Source organism: Pipra filicauda, unplaced genomic scaffold (genome assembly GCF_003945595.2).
Source record: "Pipra filicauda isolate LSUMZ 115617 unplaced genomic scaffold, ASM394559v2 scaffold2_size9829703_pilon, whole genome shotgun sequence".
Taxonomy (NCBI): Eukaryota; Metazoa; Chordata; class Aves; order Passeriformes; family Pipridae; genus Pipra; species Pipra filicauda.
In genome coordinates, this window is record NW_024104421.1 from 8,218,880 (window position 1) to 8,232,277 (window position 13,398).

General features: G+C 42.7%; 1 long non-coding RNA gene across 1 annotated transcript; it reads right to left on the reverse strand.

Annotated features, from left to right (window-relative positions):
• Window positions 1–1,257: 1,257 nt before the first annotated feature.
• LOC120323626 lies at window positions 1,258–12,916 on the reverse strand. The gene is made up of 2 exons (XR_005564276.1): window positions 11,109–12,916; window positions 1,258–1,619 (listed from the first exon to the last, which is right to left on the reverse strand). It is a non-coding gene; the product is annotated as an uncharacterized LOC120323626 (long non-coding RNA).
• Window positions 12,917–13,398: the final 482 nt, after the last annotated feature.

The following is a 13,398-nucleotide window of genomic DNA, read 5'->3' on the forward strand; positions in this document are numbered from 1 at the left end:
CTCACTGAAAAGGTCACTTACACATACATCTGTTAAACTCCTCCCACGAAACAGAATCAACAAACCTTCCTGCCACTTTATGCAATGTCAATAAATACTTCCAAAAAATACCCAGATCTTGCAAAATCTTCCCCCACATCTGTTTCTAGTCATCACTTCATAATTCAGGGTACATCTCCCATCCCATTCCAGAAACCATTTGGACTTTATATAAAAAGATAAGGCTTCCTCCTGTCCGGCCCAGATACAGTTTATAGCAAAAATTACTCAAATGCTCTCCTAAATTATATAATGAACAAGGCAGATCAGTAAGTTTTGCCAGTCAAGGATCAGTGTTTTTTGGAAAGTAAGATCAATCAGTAGATGCTTTGCCAGATTTTAGCAAGAACAGCTGGAAGGTACACTTTCAAAACCTTGTCCATGACATTACCCTCTAGTGAGCTTTTGCTCCTGCTGACAGATGCTAGTAGCTTGATCTTCCTGAGAGAAATGTTTTAACAGCCCTTTTCCCTTCCCTCAAATCTACTTTTGTTTCCTACTGCTAATGGTTTCTCGTCCCTCTAGAAGTTACAACCCCAGGCTCCCTCCCATTCAATAGCTGTCACAAAATACCTACACTTCTGTTCTTTATTCTTTTTTCTTCATTCACATTCATATTCCTGCAGTCTTCCTGCCTTTATGTCACCCTAAAGACCTTTTCTCCCCATGTTGCTTCCCCATCTTTCAGTGAAATGTCACCATCCAAACCTTTGGAAAGCAAAAAACTTACGTTATGTTACTATACTTGAGGCCCAAATTCTGTGATTCCTAAACCATGTTTCACATTATTTGCTTCAACCAGCATTGTCCCCCACTGAACACCCTTGTCTAGCATTGAACATTGCAGTCAGAGGGGTGTGCAACTCCTTGTTACTTTCATTACTTTTTTTCTTTTCCAAAAGCAGAGCTTACAAACCCTGCCTGCAAATCAAGACCCCTTTGTATCAAATTCAACAGACACAGAGCAAAGTGAGCCAGAAAAGATGGTCCTTGTCTCTCTCTATTAAACAGCCAGAATACAAATCCCAGTTTTGGAGCCAGCTCATTCAGCTTTGCCTCAGGGATATTTGCACCATGGCGTGTCACAGCGCAGCTGTGCCCTAAGTAAATTTTAAAAAACCATTGTACAGACTTGTGACAGGCAGACATAATAGAGAGGCATAAAACACTTGAAAAGCCTTAACCGTCAAGAAAGAGAAGAGCTTGTTAAGGACAATGTTTGAAAGAGAAATAATTTAATCCAAAAAAAGGCAAACCTGAGTCAGAACCTCCGGATAAAATTTCTGGCAGTGGATACACCGGCATGGAAATCACCCTCCAAGAACAGCGACAAAACCCTTGGAATTTTAAGGCTTAAGTAGACTGGGCACAGAGCAGAGTTCAGGGAACAACATTAGATGCCATGAAAGGCTTACTCTGCTGCTAAATTCAGTGACAGAGAAATGAGCTGAAAGCTCTGGTGTTACTAAGGTACCTCTTATTCACAGCTCAACTGTCTTTCACTGTCTTCAACATTCATTACAGGTTGCTGATGTGGTGTTTTCTTCTGTACTCTGATACGGATTTTAAGCTGGAAAACACTGGGAACAAGATTGAATTACTGACACAGATACATGAATTGGTTATTTGATATTGTCAGATTTTATGTTCATCACAGAAATCATTAAAATTATTTCCCTTCCTTCAAAATTGGGAGGAAAGACACAGGCAAATGTGAAATTGCCTCTAAACCCCACAGAGGCATTAGTGACATGGGCATTCACCTCAGCAGCCCAGCAAGTCATGTGGCTGGCACGTGCTCCTGAGCAGCCAAGCCTTCAATAAAGATAAAAGCATCACTAAGTGCAGTCTTCCTTCTCAGGTGCCACAGCAGCAGGCATTACCCAGACTGAGGTCAAAGCACTAGAATAATTAGCCTGAGTCCGTGGTGGGCCAGTATCTGTCTGCTGTGATGACTTTACTGGAGTGGAGCTGCATTGCCAAAAGCCGCCTCTAAAACTGACCTCTGTAAATGCTCGTTCTAAATACTGAGGCTGAGTCTCAAGAGTGAACACAGGGCAAAAATAAAGACCAAGAAGTTAAGACAAAGGAGGATTTAGGACACCTCTCCTGATAACTTTTCTGCTGAGCTAGGGGAAAGCCACAGGACAGAGTAATCTTGTCCCATGGAAGAAGTTAAAAAGGCACGAGCCGCAGCTGCTGCTGACGTGTGGTCAGGAGAGCTACTGGAGCGAGCAGCTGCAATTTGAGACGAAACTCTTTCCTTCTCCAGTTCTTTTCAGTCATATTTTATGCAACGTTAAATTAAGGTCAGATAAAGGACATGTTAGTAGTGTCCTTGCCAGTGAAAACCACAAGTTCACTGTTAAATTATGTTTATTTACTTAGTGTTTGATAAAAAGAGTTTCCCTTTGAAAGTCCATTTGAAGAACCTGTAAGGCTGAAAACAACATTTGGACACAGCTCTGAAGAGTTAATGGAAGTTCTCTGTGCTCTGTCTGAAACCAGTTGGGGTTCCCTTTTAGCACATTAGTTGAATGTATACACTGGGAATATTTTTCTTTGTTTTATGTTATTGCAATTTGCAAAACTTACACTAATAGCCCAATTTCATGCAATTATCTGAATGCAAAACATCGTTCGGTTGAATTCCCATAACCTAATCCTACTAGTTCCCTTGGCTGTCTCACTTTCAGTTATGAACCAAGGTCTGCACATCAGATGAAATGCTGTTATTGTAAAAATGGATCCTTTCTTTAGAAGTTTTTTTCAGTGGTCTTCTGCCATACAGGCTGTTTTCATTGTCTGCAACCAAAGGCACTTTAAGGAAATCTGATTTTAACATCACAGGCCTGCAATACATATACTTTAGCTAGAGTGGTTTGTTGTGTTTTTGTGGTAATGACCCAGTGATGTTTGCACCATAATTGTACCTCTAAATGTCTCTTGAGCTGCACATATAGGGCAAAGTGTGGATTTATGAATACACAGGGGAAGGGGAAGAAAAGAGGAAGGCCATACAGAGAATTACATCCTTTTTTTCCTTACATATATAACACAGCTAACACAGTTTTGGAAGGCAGGCAATGGATGATGTTAACACTACATTAACGCCTACTTGGTGTTCAAATCTGAGCATTCAGATATCATAAGGCTGGCTAAGGGATCGTACATATCTGGTTTAGTATTTGCTTTTCCCTTTTTGGGACCTTTACAGTTTGTATCTTCAAGTTTTACTGCACAATCTAAGAAAAAAAAATGAGCTTTTTTTTCTTTTTATGTGAAGTCCAAGCTTTTATTAAATCACATGACTCCAGGACCTAGGACTTCAAGAAAAATACCAAAGAAGCTGAGACTTATAAGAGTCTATGTCCTATGGTCCCCAAATCAAGTTAAAGAATTAACCCAGCCAAGTGACCTGCCTTTCTGGAAGGAAAATGTACATCTTGAAAAATGTGGATAACATCATACTGTGGAGTATACTTCCTTGAAGCTTTGGAAGGTTTGACGTCGGCTCTACTACATCCCTTTCTTCCTGTTCCTCTGAAATACCGATCCTGCATTTCCTCATTTGTATTCAATTTACTGTATCCTTGATTGATTACAGACCTCTCCTTTTGGGGAGGAGGAAACCATTCTTACATCCACTTTGGAGAGAACTTGCATTCCCTGACTCAACCAAGACATATGTAATAGATCCTTTCTAACTGAAGTTACACGCATATATTTCTTTGAAACTCAGTCTCTAAGCTCCATTCCTTTGCTTTGAATGCAAAGAAATGATATTAATTTCCTTATGAGGTAGGACAGACATCAGCCTCTGGCCTTGCCTCTCTCCTTTGTCTATAGAGGAAGGCTTCGATAACGAGGGCTTTTCTTGTGGATCAATAATGTTACATGAAATCAATCTCAACCTTGATGTCACATTTTGGATACCCATAAATCAAAATAGTAAAATTAAATTCTTTTTTTCATTTTCACTGCCTTAAATATCTTCCATCTTTTTTTGTCCTATAGAAACAGCTGCCTCTCCAGGCAGTGAAATTTCTGTTCCTTATAAAAGCTACACATTTATCTGACATCATTATTCAGGTCTCCAAATGACCTTCATCAAAGAAGAGGAACTGGAGACATGATATTTTGGTTATTAAAGGGTGAAAAATAAGCAGAGGAGGGGAGGAAAAAAAACAAGTAAGATTTTAAAAAGTAGAATAAGAAAGAAAAACCACTGCTTTTACCATTGCATTTCACCTTTTACACACTAATTAAAGAGTCACACACCCAGATAAACACACCTAGATACCCCATTACTAGTTATCTTTAAGGAATACTTCAGATAGTAAGGCAGGATTCTCCCATCCTATTTTGGCTGGCATGCTCTATATTAGCCCTTTCTCACTGAGCCTGCAAACATGGCCATTGTGGCACTTTCCTTATACAATATTTTATTTGTGAAATTACTGTTAGCCCAAAAGAATGTCTTGGGGAAAGTAAATTTCATTTTGTGCTCTATGCTAGCCACCTCCATCGCAAATGCCAAAGAATAAAAAAAAAAAATATAGATCAGCTCTCTAAGGATCCTTTAATTTTCTTCATCTGCTTTGTTAGAACTGCCACAGTTGCGTGCTCCTCGCAGAGCATCAGACAGACACGTGTAACATCTCCACTCCCTTGCACAGAGAATCACTCACAAAGCTGGTTTCCTATCATTAAGCCACTCTAAGAAGTAACTGAATGTGATGCAGGCCTCAGCAATTATTTAACATCATGAACAGACAGAAACAAGTGGACTGGCTGCCTTGATGCTGCAGCACTCCATCCTCACATGACTGTCTGGAAATTCTGCTGCCCCGAGTCTCTGGTTTCTAGTGAATGTGTAGTAATGCCTCAGCCTCTTGCTCGGGGATGCCTTTCACAGGCATGGAACTGTATAATACCCATTCCAGCATTTATCTGTTACATGCACTGCTGGCACAGAAGTTTGCGTTGGAACTGGCAAGGTTATTAATTACTATTCTGATTTAACCCTGCTCTGTCTTTTGCACCTTTGCAACAGCCATTTATATATATATACACACATATATATACATATATATATGTGCATATACACACACACATGCATTAATATATATATACATCCGTATATATACATGCATACATACATCTATAAATATACAAGCATTTGATGCTCTATTTTTGGAGCAGAAATCAATACTAGCTGCCCACTGCCAAGTGGCTCCTCAGAATGTGTGGCCACGAAATTCTGCATTAATAAACACCTGTACATGGGACACAGAGAAGGAAAAGGAAAAAATGTTCAAATGAAGGCATCTTTCCATTTCCTGCTTGCAAAGCACTGTATAAACAGAAAATTGGAAGAGATCAAAATCCACATTCTTAGAGCTTCTTGTGTATCACATATTGTACTTCATTATACATTTTTCAAAAGGCTCCACCTACTCTTTGAGACTAGAAATCTTTTAATAGCATGAAGTTAGTCAATCTTTCTTTCATTAATATTCATATATATGCCCTAGTTCTTACATTTAAATCCACTAATGAAGATTCACTGCTGCTGCAGTCGAATGCTGTGCAGGACTGGGACCCTTTTGTGCTGGCAGCCCCTGTGGAGCACTGAACTATGCAGTGGGCAAAAAGCACTAAACATCATTAAACAGCAGCCACTTCACCTGCTTTCTGCTCCCTTAGCCCTTCTGCTAATTCCTTGGACATCTTCAGCGCAGTCTCAGTCAATGGGGGTTATGTTTCCATTGCAGTGATGTGAGAGATAGGCACAAACTTGGGATGTCCCTGTCCTCTGTGTTGCAAAAGACATTTTTAATAACCTTTGCCAGGTTATTCAATCTTTTCATCTTTTGCATTGTAAAATGTTCCCCGTTTTATGAAAAGGAGACAATAGTGCTTCTCTTCTTCCCAAGGATTTCTTACAACCATACACCTTCTGGTTTCCATTTAGAACTAACTCTATCCCTTTATGCAGCACCACACTGTGATGTGTAAACTTAGCCTGGAACAGAGTCTGAAGGCAGAAGAGACCATTATGATCATCTAGGATTTTTCTCAGGGATTCTTGCATGAGGCTCCACGGTTTCAGTTGCCAAGGAAACAATTATCAATCTTTTCCATCCCTCACCATCCTTATCCCTCCTTTTCATTTTGCTGTTTCTTGCTATAACAAAAAGACCTTGTCAAATGTCCTAGTCCCTAGCTCTTGCATGCTCACTTCCACCCCAAAGAAAGAATAGGAAAGGGTGGCAAGGATCCTTGGCTGGGAGTTCAATCTGAAGCTTACCTCTTATCCTTAGATTTTGTGCTGCGGGTGGACAGGCCTTTGAAAATGATCCTTTTAGCTGCAGATAGTTTATCAAATGCTCTATTGTTTGACTAACATGAGACATTATATTTTAGATTAACCAGCAGTGTACCACTTAATACATTTTTGATATTTTTCCTTTTATCACAGCTTTAGCTCCACTACAGCCTCATGCAGAATTGCTTTGGGAAAAAAAAAAAGCACACTTTATTACAACATGCAGCTGAAGGGCAAAAGCAATAATGAGGAAAAGAAAGGAAGATGCAAAGAGATGGGAAACCATGTTGGAGGAAGATAGAAGGCAAAAACTCTGCAACAACTAGAGAATAAATTAGATGTAGTCAGAGCCAGAGATAAAATTTTTGAGTCTCGGGAGGCTAAACTTGGGTACCTTCAGGCAAGTTACAGAATATCTGCATGGTCCCCTAAGGTCTAATCAGTCCTACCTGTAGAGTTCATAGCTTCTGAAAGTTGCACTGATTTTATGCCATTAAATACAGCTATAGGATAGAAGGGTGTCTCACCAATGTAATTTGAAAGGTACTCCCCTCAAATTCAGTGGAATTACATCAGTGTAATCAGTTCCTCAGTGTGCACAGGAGGAAGGATGAAAGCAGCAACTGCAGGAAGGGATAGAAAAACCACATACTCACAGAAAGCTTATGGGCAAGAGGGCTGCCATTTGGCCTGTTTTGATGATTCACCACTTAGGGCAATTGTCATGCTTTTATAAGTAGCCTAACAACAGCTCACATAAAGGAAAACAAACTTATAATGCAAATCTCTTTGGAACATCAGATAACCAAGAAAAAGTCAGATATGTAGAAACTGAAACATTCCTCAGAGTACGCTTCTAGGGAGAGAGAAACAAGTAGACCACATTAATAAGACAACTGTTGCTTACGGTCAGGGAGTGATGCTTCAGCCCTTCCTCTTCTGGACACTCAGTTTTGGAGCTTGCTGAGGGGTTTTTTATTCTCTGTGTGTATGGAGACATAACAGGATGGTTCTGAGGATGGCCAAACCATGTGTGTGTACACAGAAGGTGTTATGTCAAACACACACCACTGTGGAAATGCTCAGCATATGTCCAACGGATCTGGCACCAGAGCCATTGTGCCTCTGCTGGGACCTCCATGGACCAACCCCTCAGGATAGGGCTCACTATCAGCCTGGGAAATCTAGATGTTTTGGCCATTTGGGTCCATTTGTGTAAGGCATTGCACCTAAATGTAGCCCAGAAAGATGCACCATACCAAAATCCCTGGATTTTTTTTCTGCAGAAATCACTTGCCAATCGTTTAGGGTGCTTGTAACAGAAGTAGTAAGAAAAAAATCTGTGTGTGAAAAACGATGAAGAAGACAAGTTATTTTTATGAATGTCAACAATATCTCAGTTTTCCTGTTGGCTATTTTCCTGTCAGGCTGTACAGAATAATGTCAGAGACGAGCAAATAGGAAAACAACAGTGACAATACAGCAATACCGTTTCAAACATCACAGAGCTATTACAGTAGTGTACTGGGGAATACACCTTCAGGCAGGCGAGTGTTAATTTCTCCCAAGTCCAGGGAGAATAAAGAAGACATTGAACTGCTGAAAACCACAGCTAGACAAAGAGGAATGGATGAACAGCAGTGTTGAGATGAGTCAGAAAAAGCCAGTCTTTAAGAGAGAGTTGGGTTTGGCACTTGACCTCAAACAGGTGTGTTTATGCTCTGTGGAAACGATTGAAACAAATGTGTTTTCTAGTAAGACTTATGTACAAATGCTCTCTCTTTGTTTCATCTCGTGTTTCGTCTGATTTTTTTTGGCAGGAGAAACATCTTTTCTGTAAAGAAAAGATATTCTTGAGCCCCCTGGATCAGCTGCTGGCCTGAAATACTTTGGGTCAGTGCAGTACACAGCAGGCACTGCTGGCTTCTCTATTCACATGTTGACTGCTGGATTCAACTACCCCAGAGAAGACTTATGTGGAGGGAAAAAAAATCCCTGGCTGGCAGTGACATGAGATGACTTAGTGTGCCAGCTGCCTCCCAAGCCTCTGCTTCCTCCCCTCGGCAGTGGTACACAGTTTTCTCATACAAGAAAAGCAATTCCCTAACAACAAACCAAACCAAACAAACAACCAAGAAAAAACTCCCAACAAACAGGTAAACCTGAGAAGGGTACTGTCACTTGACCTCACTGCTTCTCCCACTGGGCTGTGCTGCATAGTTCCCAGGCAACCGCTCTCCTGCTGCTACCTGCTCCTGCCAGGCTGATGGCAGGGAAGAGGGTATCAGTTTGCAAAAAAAGTGATCCTACTCCACAGAGAAACAGCACAATCTTCCCTTATGGCAGACCTGAGCATATTAATCAAGCAAATGGCATGAGGAGGCAGAACCTGAAGGCTCTCTCTTCTGCTGTGCTCATGGGCTTTGAACTACTCAACTGCTGTTCACACTATAAGACAGTGGGACTGCACTCCACTTGGTAGTGGGATGCATGCAGCAGTGTCTTCTCCACAGCCCTGGCTAGAGATGTACTGGGGAGGAAAAGGCTCTCTGTTGCTTAGGAAGATTAGGAGGGGGTCAGAGAGGGTCCTGATCATGGAGATCTTGTGTCCTGGAGCTTGCCTTTGGTCTAAGACAGACCTTTTATGCACTCAGGATCAAAAATAGCCCATTTCACTAAATCTCTTCTAAGATCTTGAATGTTTCAGACTCATCACCACCACCCACTATGCCAAAACTTCCCCATCTACTCCCACTCACATCTTCCAGCTTTCTAAGACTAAGTAGCCCTTTGCTGTCAGACCATGCCTGATCACTCTGCGTGACTGATTGCATCACTGTCTTCTGTCCTGCTATCCATTGCCAACCCCTGCTGTTAGCAACAGTGATTTCATGTTCATTTAGATTATAGATTAAATTGTTACATCAGTGGATCAGACAGCTTCCAGCATTGCCCTAATCTGCATGAGCCTCTCCCGGACTTCTCGCTGGCTCTTTGAGGTTTGTCATTTGGTCTCCTCTTGGTGCTGTTCACACAAGCTGTATTGATATTGCACAGTGTTCATTTTTAGACTCAAAATGCAGGGTGCTACTGACTCATATGCCCAACACAGTTTCTCATACATTATTACTATGCAGTTATCTTTGTCAACCAAATATACAGTTTCATCAAAGCACAAAAATCAGCTTTGTTTGGCAAGTTTGCTTATAGTTACCATAAAACTGTTTCAGTGGCATTAATTATATTCTTTCACTTAGTTCTTCCTTGACTGAATTCCATACCAACTTCCCTTTATTTTCCCAGGAACTGAGCTAAACCTAGTCAGCCTCCGATTACTGGAGTCATTCCCTGGGGCAAAATTAATACTAGTCCTTTTGCCCTGTTCTTTGCCTTTAATGTGCCCTGACCCCACCTTGCTCTGAGTGTCCCTGCCCTGCCTTTCTTCACAGAGTAGCATGTCCTCTTTTTCTCCTGGAGAGGCTTAGGGGAAGGGATTGAGGCTTCTTCCTCTACCTTGCAGAGCACTGGAGAGCTATTGCCTGGATGAAACTCTGGGTTCTGGGAGGGCAGAGAGTAAAAGAGAGTGCTGTGGGGATCTGCATGCCCACAGTACCACCTCAGTACCCCACAACACGTTGGTCTGTCCCAGAGACAGCCCCTGGTCACAAGAGGGACCAAACTGCCCAAGAGAAGAGGGATGAGTGAGTAAGAGCAGAGCTGGAAAGTTCTCCTGCTCCTGCTTACACTGCTCTTAACCTTTGTCCAAAAGTTTTAACAGTACTGCCATGACTGATGATACCATAATATCATCCTTCTGGTTGTTATCAGCAGCGAGGTTCAAATGATATCATTCCTCCTTACCCGCAGGCATATTCCAAAGTCTGCTGGAGTCCTTTTATTAGCATAAATTAGCATGAGATCAGAGTTTATGATTGCATTTCCCTGGAGGTGTTAAAGCTGCTTCCACTCCTTCTCTTCCTTTTTTGGGATACTTAGCATGATCAGAGGGTCTCCTCTGCAGGAGAGCAGTAGCAGTTGCATTTGCATCTCCAGAGGACTTACAGGGTTTCTTCCCACTCGCCAGGCCCCTTTCACACAGCATGCAGTTGCAGAGCCACTGGTGTGGCTCCTGTCCACCAAGCCAGATTCTGTAATTGCAGGATTCACCAGAGAATTAAAATAGATTTTTTCCCACAAGTCCTTAAAGAAATCAGTGCTTACTCAGCAGGAAACAGACTCAAGATCATATAGCTGTCCTGCAGGGGTTACCTGTCATATAAGCCTGTGTAAAGAGGATATGCCAGGCCGCAGAGAGTGCAGGAGAAACACACACTGCGCAGTACAGAGGGTTGATGCAGCAGAGTCGGTTTCAGATGATGATTAGTGTATTCAGCATTGTACTTCAAGTGCCATTTGCTGGGAAAACCGATTAATAAATGGAGACAAAGGCCATAATAAACTAAAGAGCAACTGCTTCACAGTTCAGAGAGTAAATACAGTGCCCTGGGCAGGGAAGCAAGATGGCTCAGTAACAGAGAGCTTGGCACAGACCAGTTCAAACCGTTGATAACTCTGCTTATTACAAAGAAAAAAATAAGGATGATGGGAGAAAATAAAGAAAATAAAGAAGAAGAAAAGTGAGAGAGAAGGCAGCCAGAGAAAGCTGGGCTTTAGAGTAAGTGTGTGCATTACCCTCTGACCCTGTCTGCCTATAGTTAGAGAGCAAGGAGGCACATACCTTACTAAAAATCTCTTGAAGAATCCAGATCCTTTCTCTGTAACCTTCACTTGTAGTGAAGTAAGGTCATATATGGTTCTGAAAAAATTTCTAAAAATTTATATTAAACATCAGAAGTAATAAAACATTATGAAAGGAACACAAGCATTGTTTCCAGTGTAAACTGCAGGTGGTTTACTTCTCAGAAAGTGCTTATCAGTTACGCTTTTGCTGCAAAGCAGATCATTGGCTTCTCAAGTGTTTGCACATAGCTCAAAACTTGAAGCATTTCTTGGTGAAAGACCTGTCTTCTTTGAAAATTCTGAAAGTGGTAATGAGGAAAAAAAACCAAAACAGACACCTTTCTCCACTCAGTTTTTTTTTCTCATGGAGATGAAATCAGGATGCTGTCTTTGCAGCTGAGGTGAAATATACTGGAGAAGGGAGGTAGGAAAAAAAATACCAAGCAATCCAAATAGTTCCTCACCTTCCTCAGGAGTCATATTCTTCATCTTCATTACTGTAGCCAGGAGCCTTTTGAGAGCAATGGATTTAAGAAGCCGGGGACTTCCATTTCTCGTGAAAGGAAGGGCAACTGAAATGGATGAATGGGACTCCATGACCTTTTGCCATCCAGATTTTGCATTCAGATAGTTCCATCACTTTGCTGGGAATCTCACAATCAATGGTTCCAGCATTAGATGTATCAGAGCTGTTATTATTTGATATCCAACTGAGGTATTATAATATCCTCTGCGAGGGCACAGCGCTGTTCCCTGTGATCAAAAGCAAGCCCTATGATCAAAGGTATGCGTTTGAGGATCTTTGACTCCTTCTAGAGAAAAGCACCGGTGATATCCTTACTTGAGTGCTGAATGAATATTCTGCTCGCTCTTGCTTTACCTTTAGTGCCAACTAGTTTTTGCCTGGAATCTGTGAGTGCTTTTTTTTTTGTAATTGCCTGTATGTTCTCTGAATTCTTCTGGTACCTCTGTCTCAAGGCACCTGAATTAATAGTGTCTCTCACAACATTTCCCAGCTCTATCGGGTTCAGTGGGGATGGAGTCGATTTTCTTCACAGCAGCCCATATAGCCCAATGTTTTGGATTTGTGTCCAAAACAGTGCTGATAATACAGAAGTGGTTTAGCTATTGCTGGGCAGTGCTTGCACAGGGTCAAGGCCTTCCCTGTTTCTCCCTCTGCACCCTGAGCGAGTAGGCTGGAGGTGGACAAGAGGCTGGGGTGGGACAGCTGACCCAGGCTGACCAAAAGGATGTTCCATACCATATAACGTCACTTTCGGCAATAAAAACTGGGGAAGGGGGAAATTCCAAAAGTAGTTGCTCAGGGACTGGCTGAGGTTCGCTCTGCTGGTAGGAGGTGGTGAGTAACCTTGCGTCACTCGTAGGTTTTCTTCTTTGCTGTCTTAACTTCAACCCAGCTTTCTTTCACCCCTGTGTTGTTGAGTATTTATTTCGACCGCGCTCAGCACTGAAAGCTGCCACCTACCACCCACCCGCTTTGTTTCGTACGGACGTACAGCAGCTTGTAACAGCACGCTGGCCAAGACTAGCTTTCCAGTGCCACCCGATTGCAGCTAAATAGCAGGAACAAGACAGGATTTTCAAATCCCTTCCCCTCCTGGTACCGACAGCGCGCACCTTTCCCTCACGCCTGCAGCACAGCCGGGCCGAGCGGAGCGGCGGAGGCCGCGGGTGCCCTCTGGCGGCAGGCGGGGCCCTCCGCCTTCCTCCTCGGGGCCCTCCGCCTTCCTCCTCGGGGCCCTCCGCCTTCCTCCGCGGGGCCCTCCGCCTTCCTCCTCGGGGCCCTCCGCCTTCCTCCGCGGGGCCCTCCGCCTTCCTCCGCGGGGCCCGGCGTCGGCCGGCAGGTTCCACTGTTAACAGCATCCCCATGGAACTGCCTTGTGCACGCTCCACTTTGGAGACCACTGCTCCGTAGGCTGAACGGAAACAAATCTGATGGCGAGAGGACCTGGTTTTTTTGTTTGTTTGTTTTGTTTTGTTTTGTTTTGTTTTTTTGTGCACACCCTTAGGACAACCCCAGTCTTCTGTGCTTTGGTTAGAGCTGCAGAAACTCACAGCTTCTGAAATTCCCTCTTTCACATCGATTTCCTGCTCCACTTCGACCCCTTGCCTGCTTCCCACTCAGCCGTGTTTCATTTCCCCTCGTATCTGGTCTCAAAGCATTTCATCGCCTTTATTCACCTTTCCTAGTAATACTAGACCTGCCAGAATCACAGAATCAATTAGGTTTTGAAAGACCTCTGAGATCATCAAGTCCAACCTATGAT